A 16481-nucleotide genomic window follows, 5' to 3' on the forward strand; every position below is an offset into this window, starting at 1 on the left:
CTTGTTGCCAAATGTAGTCCCCAAATGTATTTCTTATTGTTTTCAACGCTATAAAAAGCACCCTGCGTATGCGGTATTTTGAGACGGGCTCTTCTCACCTAACATGATGCTGCTTGTGGCTCTCGCCCGACAGCCCCTGGGTGCACACCCACAGTGCAGAGGGGCCCCTGGACACCTCAGGTCTTTAGTCGGTGAACTTGCTCGCCCGCCCCTGGCTGCAGGTGCCTGTCCCCTGGAGGCACGGGAGAGTTCCCCCAGCTCCGTTAACAAATCAGCATGAGCTCGCGGGCTTAAAGCTGACAGAAGTTCCTTCTCTTCCAATTCTGGAGGACAGAATTCCAGCTGAGCCTCACCAGGCTGAAGTCCAAGTGGCACAGGGCTGCTCCCTGCAGGAGCCCCAGGGAAGACTCAGCCTCCGCCCCCAGCCCCTGCAGAGGCCACCGCCCTCCCGCACAGCACCCCCACCGCCATCTCCAGAGCCTTGAACTTGCCTGAGTCTCCCGCCTCCCTCTCCCACTTTATTCTTATTTGAGAGGCGGAGAGACTGAGACAGAGTGCTTCCACCACTGATGCACGCCCCAGATGCTCACAGTAGCCAGAGGGCCAAACCCTGGTCTCCCACGTTAATTGGCAGGCACCCAGCTACTCCACTCACCCCTGCTGCCTCTCAGGACGGGCACTGGCGGGAAGCTGGGGTCGGGAGCCAGAACCGGGAGTGGAACCCGGATGTCGTAACCAGCATCCTAGCCGCCAGGCCACACGCTTGCCCTCTGTCCCACTTTTTGGGCCTGCCATGCATCCCAGGGACATGTCACTACTTCAAGGTCAGCGCATCTACAGGCGCGGCTCCGCCTCACCACACTACGTCACACACTCACGGGCTCCGGGGGACTGTTTGTGCCGCCCCCGGCTCCACACCAACCCTGGCATCTGCACCTGGAGGACTCCATGCTGCCAGCCAAATGGCAGACGTGTGCTTCGGCGATGACGCGCACTCTCAGCCCCGAGTGTCGCTGAGTTTCTCTTCCCAGGGCGGGGTACCACCCAACCAGGGTCACAACCGCGGGTTCTGGGGCCCCCGGCTCTGCACACGTGAGACCTGCTGTCAAATCAAACACTTCCGGCTGGGGCCGCGCGGCACACGGGGCCTGCAGTCCCACGCGTGGTCTCCACACTGCACACCCGCCTTGCCATGTTTCGGCCAGAGCTGTCCTCGCTCTGCCATCAGCCGTGTCTTCTGCTGTCCAGGACACGCAGCACAGGCAGGCGCTCCACAGATACCCGGCCACGGCAGGATGGCGAAATCCGCTCCTTGCCGAGAGTGAGGCCGGCCCGCGAACCCTCTGACCCGCCCGTTACAAACCCAGCCTCACTCAGCCGGGAGAAGCCGCTCTCCTCTCTCTGTGAGAAGAACGAAACCACGGGGGCTGCCGGGGCCTCCGAGTGCCAAACCCCTTTTTGTTCACACCCCCGGCCGCTCCCCTGTCACTGCTACGCAGGGTCGGAAAAGAACTCTAACAGCCTCAATGCTTCCTTTATTCCGGGTTTTAAGAGACTGAGCAGAGAGGAATTCAGAACGATGCCTAGCATTCCACGAGAAACCCTCACTCACATGGCCGTTCTCCCAGCGTGGACAGCAGCGCCAAGGGCAGCAGCTGCACTCGCACGTGGGCACATCTCCGTCTGAATGACACCCTGCGCAGGCCTCAAGGGGTGGGGTGGGGCGGCTGGAGGGACACTCGAGGGCTGCACACTCAGAGCAGGACCAGAGGCCCCAGAGCCCCCCCGCCCCCAGCACCGGCTGGAACTCAGGGGCTCCCTGAGGTTCATCCCCCAGCCCTGCCATGGTCAAGGGCGCCAAGAACACCCGGCCAGGAGAGACAGCTTGTGACCATACGCTGCTCCCAACTCAGACAGTGGTGAAAGCAGGACAGGACGAGGGGCCAGGGCCAGCGGGAGGGGGACCTCGAAAGGAGAGGGGGCTCTCCACCTGGGCAACTCTGGCTGGGGGCTCCTGCGGGATGGTGACCAGAATCAGCCCGTGACAACCAGAAACATCCCCAGACTTTGCCAAAGGTTGCCCAGAGGTCAAAACCACCCGCAGCTGAAAACCCCTGGACAAGGGTCTCCCATATGGTAGAATCCTAAGGGAGCGCTGACGAGGCAGGAGCCACCTAGGGGGGGCACCCCCAGGAAAGGGCACGTGTTGCTGCCGCGCCCAGGCAGGAGTGGGGGAGGGCCGGGAGGCCCAGGAGGGCCAGCCGCTTGCGCTGACTGATGTGGGCGTCACTGGGGCTTCCAGGAGGAAAGACAGGATCCAGTTACCAACCCGTGTTTAAAAGATACTTCCAGGGGCCGCCACCTGCGACACGGGCATCCCATATGGGTGCCGGTTCCAGTCCCGGCTGCTCCACTTCCCATCCAGCTCCCTGCTGTGGCCTGGGAAAGCAGCAGAAGATGGCCCAAGTGCTTGGCCCCTGCCACCCACATGGGAGACCTGGAAGAAGCTCCTGGCTCCTGGCTTTGGCCTGGCCCAGCCCTGGTCATTGCGGCCATTTGGGTAGTGAACCAGAAGATGAAAGATATCTCTCTCTCTCTCTCTCTCTCTCACTTTCTTTGTAATTCTGCCTTTCAAATAAATGAGTAAATCTTTAAAAAGAAAAAAAAATGCTTCTGCCTGCTGTGTTGAGAACAGCCGGGGGGCGGGGGGGGGGGCAGAGGAGAGAGGTTCAGAGGCTCCTGCAGGGCGTCAGAAGGGGTCATCTCCCGGGAACGCTGCAGCACTTACGCAACGTGAAACCGACCATGGCAAGCGTGGACTGGGCTGCATGCTGTGTGGCCACCACCACCCCCCTCCAGAACTGTCCCCATCAGACACCAGCCAGCCTGGCCCAGCTGTCAGTCACCGCTCGGCTCTCTTTCCCTGTGCACCTGGGCGACCCGAGCAGAGGCACCACGGAGCGTGGCTCCTTACGGCTGACGTGCTTCAGGGGCTCCTGTCTCCACGGCGCGTCTGTGGGGTGGCAAGTGTGGGAACTCCTGACTGGAGTGCAAGCCTTCTTCTCGTCCACTCACCCACCGAGGGGCACCTGGTGTTGCCTGGCCCGGCTACCGAGTGCTCCTGCTGTGCTCCTGCAAACGCCTCAGAGGACGTGCCCATGGGGCTTCCTGGTGGGTGAGGACGCACCCCGGGGCTTCCTGGTGGGTGAGGACGCACCCCGGGGCTTCCTGGTGGGTGAGGACGCACCCCGGAGCTTCCTGGTGGGTGAGGACACACCCCGGGGCTTCCTGGTGGGTGAGGACCCACCCCAGGGCTCACTGGTAGGTGAGGACATGCCCACGGGGTTTCCTGGTAGGTGAGGACACACCCCGGGGCTTCCTGGTGGGTGAGGGCGCACCCCGGGGCTCACTGGTGGGTGAGGACACACCCACGGGGCTCACTGGTAGGTGAGGACACACCCACAGGGTTTCCTGGTGGGTGAGGACACACCCGGGGCTTACTGGTGGGTGAGAACCCACCCCAGGGCTCACTGGTGGGTGAGCACACGCCCCGGGGCTCACTGGTGGGTGAGCACACACCCACGGGGCTTCCTGGTGGGTGAGGACGCACCCCAGGGCTTCCTGGTGGGTGAGGATGTACCCCAGGGCTTCCTGGTGGGTGAGGACACACCCCGGGGGCTCACTGGTGGGTGAGGACACGCCCCTGGGCTCACTGGTGGGTGAGGACACGCCCCTGGGCTCACTGGTAGGTGTACAGTGAGACGCCAGGAGGCGAGGACAGGCTGGGTGGGGTCTGGCACCCTGGGAACAGGGATGGAGACGGAGGGATGGGAGGAGATGGTGGCAGGTGAGGTGGAAACACCTGGCAGACACCCCCGAGGGGCAGCTGTGCCCTGAGCCCAGCTAGAGATACAAGCACAAGGGACATCGCGGCAGTGTGACCGAGCTGCCACCAATGGACAATGCTCCACACACACCCCACTCTGGGGGTGGGCAGGGGATGGGAGGGGGACACTAGCAGCATGGAGTCCTGGAGGGGAGAGACGGGATAGCCATCGACTAGATGGGACCTGGGTTGGGGGAGGACATGGGTGACCACTGTGACAACCGGACAGGCAGGAAGCAGGTGAGACGGGAGCTCCTTCACAGCCTTCACCGAGGCAGGACCAGGAGGCACCAGGGGCGGTGGGCACAGCTGCAGTAGGGGTAGGAGGGGCGGAGGCATCAGGGGCGGTGGGCACGGAGGGGGTTGGGCACGAGGGGTGGTGGGCACAGCTGCAGTAGGGGTAGGGGGGAGGTGGGCACGGCTGTGCTGGGGTAGGGGGGAGGTGGGCACGGCTGTGCTGGGGTAGGGGGGAGGTGGGCAGGGCTGTGCTGGGGTAGGGGGGAGGTGGGCAGGGCTGTGCTGGGGTAGGGGGGAGGTGGGCACGTGTGCTGGGGTAGGGGGGAGGAGGCACGTGTGCTGGGGTAGGAGGGAGGAGGCACGTGTGCTGGGGTAGGAGGGAGGAGGCACGTGTGCTGGGGTAGGGGGGAGGAGGCACGTGTGCTGGGGTAGGAGGGAGGAGGCACGTGTGCTGGGGTAGGGGGGAGGAGGCACGTGTGCTGGGGTGGGGGGAGGTGGGCACGGCTGTGCTGGGGGAGGGGGGAGGTGGGCACGGCTGTGCTGGGGTAGGAGGGAGGTGGGCACGGCTGTGCTGGGGTAGGGGGAAGGTGGGCACGGCTGTGCTGGGGTAGGGGGGAGGAGGGCACGGCTGTGCTGGGGTAGGAGGGAGGTGGGACGGCTGTGCTGGGGTAGGGGGGAGGTGGGCACGGCTGTGCTGGGGGAGGGGGGAGGAGGGCACGGCTGTGCTGGGGTAGGAGGGAGGTGGGCACGGCTGTGCTGGGGTAGCAGGGAGGTGGGCACGGCTGCGCTGGGGTAGGAGGGAGGAGGCACGTGTGCTGGGGTAGGAGGGAGGTGGGCACGGCTGTGCTGGGGTAGGAGGGTTGAGGCACGTGTGCTGGGGTAGGAGGGAGGAGGCACGTGTGCTGGGGTAGGAGGGAGGTGGGCACGGCTGTGCTGGGGTAGGAGGGAGGAGGCACGTGTGCTGGGGTAGGAGGGAGGTGGGCACGGCTGTGCTGGGGTAGGAGGGAGGAGGCACGTGTGCTGGGGTAGGAGGGAGGTGGGCACGGCTGTGCTGGGGTAGGAGGGAGGAGGCACGTGTGCTGGGGTAGGAGGGAGGTGGCACGGCTGCGCTGGGGTAGGGGGAGGAGGGCACGGCTGTGCTGGGGTAGGAGGGAGGTGGGCACGGCTGCGCTGGGGTAGGAGGGAGGTGGGCACGGCTGTGCTGGGGTAGGAGGGAGGAGGCACGTGTGCTGGGGTAGGAGGGAGGAGGCACGTGTGCTGGGGGAGGGGGAGGAGGCACGTGTGCTGGGGGAGGGGGAGGAGGCACGTGTGCTGGGGTAGGAGGGAGGAGGCACGTGTGCTGGGGTAGGGGGGAGGAGGCACGTGTGCTGGGGTAGGAGGGAGGAGGCACGTGTGCTGGGGTAGGGGGGAGGAGGCACGTGTGCTGGGGTGGGAGGGAGGAGGCACGTGTGCTGGGGTAGGAGGGAGGAGGCACGTGTGCTGGGGTAGGGGGGAGGTGGGCACGGCTGTGCTGGGGTAGGAGGGAGGTGGGCACGGCTGCGCTGGGGTAGGAGGGAGGTGGGCACGGCTGTGCTGGGGTAGGAGGGAGGAGGCACGTGTGCTGGGGTAGGAGGGAGGAGGCACAGCTGTGCTGGGGTAGGAGGGAGGTGGGACGGCTGTGCTGGGGTAGGGGGGCGGTGGGCACGGCTGTGCTGGGGTAGAGGGGAGGAGGGCACGGCTGTGCTGGGGTAGGGGGGAGGTGGGCACGGCTGTACTGGGGTAGGAGGGAGGAGGCACGTGTGCTGGGGTAGGAGGGAGGAGGCACGTGTGCTGGGGTAGGGGGGAGGAGGCACGTGTGCTGGGGTAGGAGGGAGGAGGCACGTGTGCTGGGGTAGGAGGGAGGAGGCACGTGTGCTGGGGTGGGAGGGAGGTGGGCACGGCTGTGCTGGGGTAGGAGGGAGGAGGCACGTGTGCTGGGGTAGGGGGGAGGAGGCACGTGTGCTGGGGGAGGGGGGAGGAGGCACGTGTGCTGGGGTAGGGGAGGAGGCACGTGTGCTGGGGGAGGGGGAGGAGGCACGTGTGCTGGGGGAGGGGGGAGGAGGCACGTGTGCTGGGGTAGGGGAGGAGGCACGTGTGCTGGGGGAGGGGGAGGAGGCACGTGTGCTGGGGTAGGGGAGGAGGCACGTGTGCTGGGGTAGGGGGGAGGAGGCACGTGTGCTGGGGGAGGGGGGAGGTGGGCACGGCTGTGCTGGGGTAGGAGGGAGGAGGCACGTGTGCTGGGGTAGGAGGGAGGAGGCACGTGTGCTGGGGGAGGGGGGAGGAGGCACGTGTGCTGGGGGAGGGGGAGGAGGCACGTGTGCTGGGGGAGGGGGAGGAGGCACGTGTGCTGGGGGAGGGTCGCAGCAGGTTGACACGCTGTGAGAACATCCAGGAGGCAGAGAGGGCCCAGAGCTGCAGGGAGCTTCCTGAAGAGGCAGAAAGGGTGAGGCCTGTGCACGGTGTGTGTGTGTGTGTGTGTGTGTGTGTGCACACCCCAGGACATGAGACCCAGTGCACACATGTGTCGTACATGTGTGCTCCAGTGCATGAGACCCAATGCCTGTGTGATGTGTACACATGTGTGCTCCATTGTGTGAGACCCAGTGCATGTGCATGTGCACGTGTGCTCCTGTACACGCATGTATGTGTGCTCCAGTGCATGCATGTATGTGTACCCCAGTGCACATGTATGTTCATGTGTGCTCCTGTACATGCGTGTATGTGTACACGTGAGTGTTCCTGTGCATGTGTGCTCCCGTGCACGTGTGTGTGCTCCTATACATGCACGTGTGTACATGTGTGTGCTCCTATACATGCACGTGTGTGTACATGTGCATGCTCCTATACATGTACGTGTGTACATGTGTGTGCTCCTATACATGCATGTGTGCGTGCATGCTCCAGTGCAGGTGTATGTGTACATGTGCATGCTCCTGTACATGCACGTGTGTGCATGCATGTGTGTGTGCATGTGTGCTCCAGTGCACGTGTATGTACATGCACGGATGTGCATGCTCCAGTGCTTGCATGTATGTGTACATGTGAGTATTCCTGTGCATGTGTGTGCTCCTGTACATGCATGTATGTGTACATGTGAGTTCCTATGTGCATGCTCCGGTGCATGCATGTATATGTGCATGTGTGTGCTCCTGTACATGCATGTGTGTACTCCTATGCATGCGTGTATGTGTGCATGTGTGCTCCTGTACATGCACGTGTGTGCATGCGTGTGTACATGTGTGTGCTCCTGTGCATGCGTGTATGTGTACATGTGTGTGCTCCTGTACATGCACGTGTGTGCATGCATGTGTACATGTGTGTGCTCCTGTGCAGGTGTGTGTGCAGGTGTGTGCTCCTGTGCAGGTGTATTGCATGTGTGTGCTCCTGTACATGCATGTGTGTGCATGCATGTGTACATGTGTGTGCTCCTGTACATGCACGTTTGTGCATGCATGTGTACATGTGTGTGCTCCTGTGCATGCGTGTATGTGTACATGTGTGTGCTCCTGTACATGCATGTGTGTGCATGCATGTGTACGTGTGTGCTCCTGTGCAGGTGTGTGTGCAGGTGTGTGCTCCTGTGCAGGTGTATTGCATGTGTGTGCTCCTGTACATGCATGTGTGTGCATGCATGTGTACATGTGTGTGCTCCTGTATGTGCACGTGTGTGCATGCATGTGTACATGTGTGTGCTCCTGTGCAGGCGTGTGATCCAGAGGTGAGATCCGGCACCCGGGGTGAAAGCAGGGGTGAGACCCAGCACTCGCGGGGTCTCATTAGTCGCTCCTCGGCCTTTCCTAAGCGGGTGTTGGAGGCAGGGCTTCTGCCGTGGGAGCAGCTCCCGTCCCTGGCGCCCTCCTTAACCCCGTCCTGATGCTCACAGACTTTCCCGAAACTTCCATCCAAGCCGAGGAAGCCAGGCCTCCGGCGTTCCCGCGGTTCTCCTTGGCCGTGTGCCTCGGCGAGCAGCCCTGGCGGCGAGCAGATCGGCTTCCGTCTGCAGCGAGGGCAGGAGGAGGGAGGGAAGGGGCCAGGACACAGCTGGGGGTGGTGACTGTGTCCCCCATCGCACCTCACGGCTTCTTCTTTCTAACGTCTATTTTTTTCCATCTCCTTGAAAGGCAGAACAACAGAGAGACAGACAGACAGACGGACACATCTCTCATCTATGGTTCACTCCCCAAATGCCCACAGCAGCCAGGGCCGGACCAGGCCAAAGCCAGGAGCCAGGCGCTACACCTGGGCCTTCCAAGTGGGTGGTGGGGGCCCCAGCACTTGAGGACTGGAAGTGAAGAAGTCGAGACTGGAGCCAGAGCTCTAATATGAGGTGTGGTGTCCCAGCTGGTGGCTTAACCCACTGCCCTACAACAGCGCCCATGGCGGTTCCACACGTGCACACTTACCACACTGTCCACTTTAAATGCAGCCTATTGTGAGGCTTGGTGTTTTCCAAGTAAGTGGGTAAGGCATGGGTGACGATACACGCACATCGAGTTGTAAAAATGATAGCTGGGCCCTGTGTGCCTCTGACCTCGTCTCCCTCGGTGGTAGAAGGTGCAGAGTGCGGCTGGCATCACAGCCTGCCCCCCTGGTCTCCCTGTACTCACGGGCACCTGTGTGTGTCAGCCTCGGGTGAGTTATCACGCGGGGGTTCACAGAGCCACTGCAGTCAAGGTAAAGAGCTGTCTGTCCTCATGCTGCCAGGCCTGGCACTGTGCTGTGGTGGGCTAAGCCACCTGCAGTGCCCGCATCCCATATGGGCACGGGTTCCAGCCCCAGCTGCTCCACTTCCAGTCCAGCCCCCTGCTGGTGCGCCTGGAAAGCAGAAGAAGATGGCCCACCCACATGGGAGACCCAGAAAGACGCTCCTGGCTCCTGGCTTTGCATCTGCCCAGCTTCAGCCGCTGAGGCCTTTTAGGGGGCGAACCAGCCCTCTGTCTCTCCCCATATCTCTGCCAGGAAGGAAAAGGCACAGAATAGATGGCAAAGGTCACTTACTCGGAGCAGAGCTCGGGCCGTCATCCCAACCCAACGCCGGCTGGACACAGACCACACCAGCCCAGACTTCAGTCACTCGGGTCACGGGGAGCTGGGTTCTTGTCATCTGCATGGCAGGGCCACCAGGTGTCCCCTGAGAAGCTCCATCATAAAGCTCCTTCTCCAAAAACAGCCCAAGGACAACGCTCAAACTGTGTGGCACCGGGGGCGTCAGAGACGACCAGCCACATCCAGCTTTGAGTGCTAATCCTCACACACAGCCTATGCCACCCGGGAGGTGCCAGGAGAGGCCCTCCAGGTACTGCCAGAGCCCCCAGCCAGCCCACCCCTGAGTCCAAAACGGCGAGGGCTTGGGCACAGGCTCTCTGGGGCCATGGACTCCCTGTAGTGGAGCATGCACACGCAGTACCGCCCACGGTGCACCTGCTGGCACCTGCGAACACCGCAGCTGACCCCAGCTCCCCGAGCCCAGTCCTGGGCTTGCGCCGTCCACATGGCTCCTGGTGGCCACTGGTGGGCGGGCTTCTATCAGCAATCTCAGGCTCCTCAGAGGTTCACGTCCAGGGCCAGGAGGGAGTCCTGTGAAGAGGAGCCCGATTCGGCCAGCACACCCCCCCCAGTCTCGGGAAACGTGGCCGCTGCCGTCACCTTCACCTTCACCTCAAAGCAGAGACCAACGTCTAATCACCAGGAGCACAGACACCCAGAGTGAAAGCGTCCCAGGCCAGGACGTCCTCCACACTCAAGGTCCTGTCCAGCACCCAGGATCTGCACAGGACCCTCTCTCTATGGCTCACAGAAGCTCTGTGTGCCTGGCCACAAATATGCGCATCAAAGTGATTTTTAAAAACGCACACCTGGGGCCGGCGCTGTGGCACAGTGGCTAAAACCGCTTTCAGTCCCGGCATCCCACATGGGCGCCGGTTCGCGTCCCGGCTGTTCCTCTACCAATCCAGCTCTCTGATGTGGCCTGGGAAAGCACTGGAAGATGGCCCAAGTGCTTGGGCCCCTGCACCCACGTGGGAGACCTGGAAGAAGCTCCTGGCTCCTGGCTTCAGCCTGACCCAGTCCCGGCCATTGCAGTCATTTGAGGCATGAACCAGCAGATGGAAGCTCGAACGCCCCCTAACTCTGCCTTCATATAAATAAAAAATAAATCTTAAAAACACTCATGCCTAATTTATGCACTGTCCAACAGCTGATCTGACACATCTCTTAAGCACCCGCCAGCTTCCTCAAGGAGCTCCTAGCCTGACACCGGAAGCAGAGGACTCAACACCAGCAAGAGGCACTGGTCGGAGCCCGAGATGACCTGCCCTGCAGACCTGCAGGGCTCGGCCCCCACCTGCCCCAGCCCAGGCAGGGCCCTGCAGGCGCAGCCCCCACTGCCACTGGCTCCGCAGAGGTGGAGAGGCCCTCCCTGGAGGTCCAGCCCAGCTCCCAGGCCTCCGCTGAGCCAGGTGGCAAACCAGCCCCCACCCTTCTGTTCCTTCCAGAAAGGTCTGCAGGCCCCCAGAAAACCAGCGACCTGCAGGAGGCATGAGTCTGCCGGGCAGGCCTCCCCCTCGGTAGCCTTGCCCCACCTCTTACCTACCACCCACAAAGCCTGGAGGCCTCGCTTTGGGGGTCTTTCCTGGTCCTGTCACTCTGAGAAGCTGCCTTACAGACATTCCGGCCAATGGCAGGCAGCTGGGTGGGGGTTTTCCGCTTGTTTTGAAATTTGAGATGGACAGACAAAGAGACGCTCCGCCCCTCTTTCACCAGTTCACTCTCCAAATCAGTGGTGGCTGGGGCCAAGCAAGGACTGAAGCCAGGAGCCAAGCACACAACCCAGGTGGGGGAAGGGGGGACTTGAGCACCGCCTGCTGCCGCCCAGGGTCTGCATTAGCAAGAACTGGAACCAGGCGGTCCAGCGTCCTAACCACCAGCGCTGGGCACAGCTGAACTTCAGTGCAATCAGGCCTGTCTTTGACCAGTGCGGTCGCTCCATTCCCACCTACTGTGACCACGGTGGAGCCGCACTTACTTCTGCAGCTTCACTTTTTGGCTCTGTGTGGTTCTCTGCCCACTTACTTACTCGAAAGGCAGAGACGGACAGAGCTCCCACGCACTGGGACGAGGCTGGGGTGAGGCTGCGCACCGAGACATCAACCCAGGACGCCCATGTGGGCGGCACGTCTGCGCTGGCAGGAAGCCGGGGCTGGGCACTGAACCCAGGCACTGCCAGATGCCCGCCCCTTCACCCGGCCGCTTTCTCTGCTGCCCCCCCTCCCCTCCTGCGGTGACTGGCTGGATGTCAGCTTATTCCTCTTTTCGCGCTCTCCTGGTTTGGAAGTTATCCACTCCGTATGGATTACCCCAGCATTTGCTCCGTGCTAATTCACACACTGAACTCACGGTCTGAAGTCCACCGCCACCCTGAGCCTCAACGCCGACCACCGAGCCGTGGACCCCCGGACCTCCCAGGCCCGAGGTCCAGATTCCCGTTCGCTTGTTTCCGGGGCCGCTCAAGCGGCAAGGGGAGCCCTGGGCCCGGATGCCACGCCCGGCCACTGCAGCTTTGACGCCCACGCCTCCCGCCTCCGCCCTGGCTTCTTGCCTCCCACTGCTCCCTTCCGACTCTGATTTTCCATTTGCAGTACATTTTCTCCGGCAGGGATTTGGGGGCGGTTCCTTTTTTGCCTGCCTGAATCAAAAACCGCCTTCCACGTCCCTCTGCTCAGCAGAGCTTACTTGGAACTGGCTGGAACGATCGCCTAGCCGTCCCGGGCCGGGGCTGCAGCAGGCGCAGCAGCCGGGCAGTCCTGGCCTCCTCTTCCCTGGGGCCCTGCGACACAGCGGCCTCAGGTCCACTGGGACTCACCCTGCGTCTACCACCGTCCATCCCGTGTGGGACTTGGGCTTATGGAACCTGACCTGCCAATCAGGAAAACACTCGCCAGCTACAAGCAGTCTCCTGTTTCTCTCTGCTGTCCCGCAGGCCCCACCCCCACCCCAGACGCTCCCTGACCCTTCCCACCTCTGGAAGACCCCTTACCTCCCGGGGCTGCACCCCACAGCCACCACCACGAGCCCCCTGATACACCTTTCTCCCCATCCCTGTGTGACCCCGGAGCCCCTAAAATGGAGGAGACACTGTGTGACCTCCACGCTGGGCCTGATGCACCCAACCGTAGGTCTCCGCTGTCCCCAGACCCTCACCAACCAAATCTCCCGTCAGATTCCCAGAGGACAGAGATGGCAGACAACGGCCCAGGCACGACCACTGAAGCCCCCTTGCCAGTCCATCCCACCATGCTTAACCCCCAGCCCAGGAACAGAGCCACTGGGCAGGGGGGAAGGAGACAGCAGGCTACAGTTCAAAGCATTCGGTCTGGTGTGAACCCTCCTACGCTCCACGTGTGTCGCTCCCCCTCTTCGTGGAGGAATGACACAGGACCCCGCACTGTTCTTTTGTCTGCTCGGCCCTCCCCGGGTTTGCTGCTGGTTCTTCCCGGGTTGGCTACCGACCCTTCCACCTCCGTGGAAGGGCGGTTCCCCCTGCCACTTTCCCCACTTCCGCAGGGGAGCGGCACACCGCCGGCCGGCTCTCTGGGGGCTGCACAGGTGTTCCTTTAGATAGATGTTCCCCTTAGATGTTCCTGGTGCATGTTGTCTCTCTCCTCCTTTATAGTCCTCTTCCACCAATCCCAACTCTGCTACCCACACGCCGAGTACGCTGCTCTCCTCCAATCAGGAGCAGCTCCTGCAGCTTGTCAAGTTGGTGAAAGGCAGCTGGGTAGAAGCTGTTTTCTCCTCTCCCAGCGCCATATTGTGGGAGAGCAGATGCATAGAATAAGTCTTAATTCCAGTAACTTAGTCTAGTCCGAGTTGCTCCCCACACACGTGGGGTCTTAGTCCCCCACCACCCACCCCTTACTCAGTCAGCTGCTGCCCAGCTCCCACGGGAGGCCCCCGCAGGTCCCGGTTCCAGGGCTGAGCTGACCCTGCACCAGGCCTGCAAGGACCCCCAGCGGCAGACCCTCAGTGCCTGTGCGCCGTCCCAGCCGAACTCCGGACGTGGCTCGCCTGCCGCCCTGCAGGCCACCAGGCCTTCCCCGCCGCCCGTTCACGTCCACCCCTTTGGGACTCTCTGCCTCTCACTGATCGCAGTCTGCCCTTCGGAGCCTGGCCTGGGGCCACAAAGCTCCCAGGGGGCTGCCGCCTGCCAACTGCCATCTTCTGGGAACCCCGCGGGCGGGGAGGCCGAGCAGAGGCCTGAGCCCCTTCTGGGGAGCTCCAGTGAGGGGGCTGGCAAGGGGGGCAGGGCGGCCTCAAGCCCCTGGGCTGAGCATCTTGTCCCTTACGGAACAACCTCAGAAACAAAGTGGCAGCCCCTGTAGTTCCTGCTGGAACAACCTCAGAAACAAAGTGGCAGCCCCTGTAGTTCCTCTGCGAAACCCGCGCAGCACGCAGTCGGCCGTGCATTCCCCGCGCGGTTCCACCGCTGCCTCCCACATCTAGAACTTTACCACTCCTGAAGGAAACCCCATCCATCCCCGTAAGCAGCCAGCCCCACTGAGCCCCCGGCAGTCCCCAGCCTGCTTAAGGGGCCTGGACATCCACACGAGCGGAACCGCACGGCACGCGGCCTCATGTCACGGGTTCCTCCTGGTGTCTCCGGGGCATGAAAGACAACGTCCATCTTGTTTGCCAGCCAGCCCTTGCCGGGCGCTGGGGCGGTTCCCACCTTTCGGTGGTTATGAACACGCAGAGCTCCCGTGGGCTGAGGACTCCACAGATGCTCACAGCAGCCGGGGCTGGGCCAGGCCAGCGCCAGGAAGTGAGGACTTGGTCCAGGCCCCCACGCGGTGGCTGGGCCCCAGTTACTCGAGCCACCATCGCCGGCTCCCGAAGATGCGTGAGCAGGAAGGTGCAGTGAGGTGCTGGAGCCAGGTGTCAAACCCAGGTGCTCCAGCCCACGCCTCAACCAGAAGGCCAGCTGCCGACTCTCGACTTGCCATAAAAATAATTGGAGACGCTGGGGCCGGAACCGTGGTGTAGCGGGTAAAGCTGCCGCCTGCAGTGCCGGCATCCCATATGGGCACTGGTTTGAGTCCTGGCTGCTGCACTTCCGATCCAGCTCCCTGCTAATGCACCTGGGAAAGCAGCAGAAGACGGCCCAAGTCCTTGGGCCCCTGCAATGCGGGAGACCAGGAAGAAGCTCCTGGCTCCTGGCTTCAGATCAGCCCAGCTCTGGCCATTGTGGCCATTTGGGGAGTGAACCAGCAGATGGAAGACCTCTCTCTCTCTGTAACTCTGCATTTCAAAGAAATAAAATAAATCTTTCTTAAAAACTGGAAATATTCTTTAAAACTGAAATACGACGAAAACAATGCCTGTGCCAAGGACACCATCACCAACTGGGGGTGCTGGCTGCATCTCCCAGGGAAGCCGGAGTCTGGGCCGGTGGGGGACCGGCAGGGGGAACCCAGCTGGAAACAAACCCCACACACAGCACACAAAGATCCAGCCGTGCAAAGCTCTGAGGACCGTGAACGCAGCCCCACCAGAAGTGCCCCCACAGCCCCCCACCGCCTCCATCCAGCAGGAAAACAATGGAAAATAGAGAGCTTCCAAACACTTACTGTAAGGAAAAAATGTATTCCATTCATCTTACCCACTACTCTACATAAATTATCATAATATGAAATGTTCTATTCTAACTTCTCCTTAATCTATTCAGTTTTTAAAAATCCATTCATTTTTGTCTTCTTCCTTCAAATACTTGAATTACCCATCAATATCTAGGTTTCTCTGCAATCAACTGAGAAAGTGGGAAAGTGTTTCACCACACGGGACTTACGTAGAAACCGGCGACGGCTAGCGCCTTCCTGCAGAGAACGCGACGTCACCTGACACACACACGGCTCGGGGCAGTGCTGCCCGCAGATTCCAGCTCTGGGGTCCAGCAGAACTGAGTTCAAATCCCAGCTCTGCCTCTTCCTGGCTGTGACAGCCCCAGCAACCTGGTCCTCTCTGAGACCTCATTTGGAAAACAGAGTGTATAGGATGGCCTAGACATTAAAAGACAACCCAGAAACCTCGATGCCTTAACCAAGGGAACTCTGTCAGCTGTCAAATCAGAGCCCAGGAGATAAGAGACGAGCGCAGCCCAGGCTGGCCCGCCCCTTTTTAAGGCGAGTCGAGAGTCGGCATTTGGCCCACCGGTTCAGGCGTGGTTGGAGCACCCGGCTGCACCCTCCGCGGACGCACATCCTCGGGAGGTGGTGTTGGTGCCCAGCCCCCTGCCCCTCACGCCTGCCACGCCTGGCCCTTGAGTCCTCCACTGGATCCCGAGCATCCAGCCACAAACAGGGGATGCAGGCCACGGGGGACGGCTGCGTAGGCGGGGGGCCCAGGCCTGCTGCCCAGGCCTCCCAGCCACATGGGGAGGTGGGCGCCCAGCGGGGGGCACAGCCACACCTTTGTCCCAGGAGAGCACAGGAGGCCCTCCTTATCTTTCATTACTGTGGTCATCTGTAACCGGGCCCATGAGGGTGCCGAGGTGAACTGAGGCAGGCTCTTCTTCCCAGGCCACCAGAAGAGAAGGGGGAGGGGCAGCGGACATTTCACCCTCAGAATTACTCAGCAGGAGGAGTGGAGGCCAAGGCTGACCTCTGGGACGCGATGGAGTATGGACGCTAAGCCCTCACCACCTCAGCGGTGGGCCTGTAATAAATCCACAACTTCGTTTTTTAAAATTTATTTATTTATTTGAAAGTCAGAGTTACACAGAGAGAGGAGAGGCAGGTGGGTGGGGGGGAGGTCTTTCATCCGCTGGTTCACTCTTCAATTGGCCGCAAGGGCCGGACCTGCACCAGTCCAAAGCCAGGAGCCAGGAGCTTCTTCCGGGTCTCCCATGCGGGTGCAGGGACCCAAGGACTTGGGCCATCTTCTACTGCTTTCCCAGGCCACAGCAGAGAGCTGGATCAGAACTGGAGCAGCCAGGACCCGAACCAGCGCCCATAGGGATGCCAGCACTTCAGGCCAGGGAGTTAATCCACTGCGCCACAGCGCCGGCCCCAAACCCACAGCTTTCCCCTCACTAGGACGGACAGGGGCCAGCTGTGACTGAGCCTTTGCTCCCAGCAATTCCACAGGCACGGCTGCTCCCCCACTGACAGCCAGGGAAACTGAGGCACAGGACTAGGGAGGCTCCCATCTGTGGCCCCCACGCTAGTTATTTATTTTTTAAAGATTTATTTATTTATTTGAAAGTCAGAGTTATGCAGAGAGAAGGAGAGGCAGAGAGAGAGAGAGAGAGAGAGAGAGAGAGAGAGAGTCTTCCATCCGATAGTTT

The 16481-nt window shown here is 61.6% G+C and overlaps 1 protein-coding gene and 1 long non-coding RNA gene across 3 annotated transcripts in view; both read right to left on the reverse strand.

The window, feature by feature from the left end:
- Positions 1-16481, reverse strand: part of ZFYVE28 (zinc finger FYVE-type containing 28) — a 106234-nt gene that overhangs the window by 83233 nt on the left and 6520 nt on the right. The window lies entirely within an intron of this gene.
- Positions 7378-9272, reverse strand: LOC127488269 (uncharacterized). Its single transcript, XR_011386821.1, has 2 exons — positions 9140-9272; positions 7378-8254 (listed from the first exon to the last, which is right to left on the reverse strand). It is a non-coding gene; the product is annotated as an uncharacterized lncRNA (long non-coding RNA).

The sequence above is a fragment of the Oryctolagus cuniculus genome, chromosome 2 (genome assembly GCF_964237555.1).
Source record: "Oryctolagus cuniculus chromosome 2, mOryCun1.1, whole genome shotgun sequence".
In the NCBI taxonomy this organism is placed as follows: Eukaryota; Metazoa; Chordata; class Mammalia; order Lagomorpha; family Leporidae; genus Oryctolagus; species Oryctolagus cuniculus.